This window comes from Cnephaeus nilssonii, assembly GCF_951640355.1.
Source record: "Cnephaeus nilssonii genome assembly, chromosome: 6".
NCBI classification, from domain to species: domain Eukaryota; kingdom Metazoa; phylum Chordata; class Mammalia; order Chiroptera; family Vespertilionidae; genus Cnephaeus; species Cnephaeus nilssonii.
Window position 1 is genome coordinate 59103196 of NC_137077.1, and position 1305 is coordinate 59104500.

Here is a 1305-nt window from a genome sequence, read left to right on the forward strand (position 1 = left end):
AGAAAATGAGCCAATAAGCCTTCTATCTGGTTCCCATCCTTCTTTTCATTTTCATCCAGATGTCTGAGGAGTATTAATGTCTTATTGCAACTAATAATATGAACTCTCTCAGAGGATAGAATTTGGAAATAATCCTATTTTAAGATAGGATTATTTATGAAAAGTATAAACTCTCATAAACGATGTTACACTCTCCAAATGTTTCTTGTTAAGAATACAGGGCTTCTCTTTTAGAAGTGTTTTAGATATTTTAATACATTTTATGAGATAGCATAAGCCAGTAGTTACCAGCTTTTCTCCAATCCCCAAAGACCAAGAGACCTGGCATTTACCCATAACTAGCAATTGCTTTAGGACAGTCGTCAGCAAACCACGGCTCGCGAGCCACATGCGGCTCTTTGGCCCCTTGAATATGGCTCTTCCACAAAATACCATGGCCTGGGCCAGTCTATTTTGAAGAAATGGCGTTAGAAGAAGTTTAAGTTTAAAAAATTTGGCTCTCAAAAGAAATTTCAATCGTTGTACTGTTGATATTTGTCTCTGTTGACTAATGAGTTTGCCAACCACTGCTTTAGGACAATGATTTCATGGAAAAGAAAAAGGAGAAGGCATAGTAGAATTTCTGGGAGACTGTATGAAGAGAGACAGTATTATAAGATCTTGTGTAGTTAAAAAAAAAAGATTCTGAAATATTTTTGAAGCTCCTACCACATACTCCCACTGAAGGAGGAGTCAACCCTCCTAAGATATGTAATTTTAAGGGAGTATTTTTAATTTCATCCTGTGCATATTGTGTTAAACAAAACAATAAAGGCTGCAGGCTTTTAGAAAATGTACTTTTAATTAAAAGTAACCCAACCTTAAAAAAACCTGTGTTCCCCCTTTCCTCTAACACTTAAAATTTTCAATGGAGTCTTTTCCAAAACATTTAAATAAGCATTCAACATCATGATAGTTCTTCATTTTGGGAGGTTTTTAGTAAATCTAAAGTACAGAATCTTACTAATCTATTGCTACTCATTTCATTTCCCTTTCTCCTCCTCATCTCATTTTTATACTCTCTCCCGTCCCCATAGCTAGTGTCTTATGGAGGTACTTCTGATTTAAGACTTTATTTTAATAACATGTATTTTAAATTTTTTTGTAAAGCAGGAAATCCCTTCAAAGGCAAGACAGGCAATATTTATGTGAGGTATAGAACAGTAGGAAGGGAGGAAATTGTATTTAGATGACTAAACCCATGTCTCCCTTAAGAACATTCAAATTAAAATAAAAAAGCCACAGTGTTCTGATCAAATGAAACAA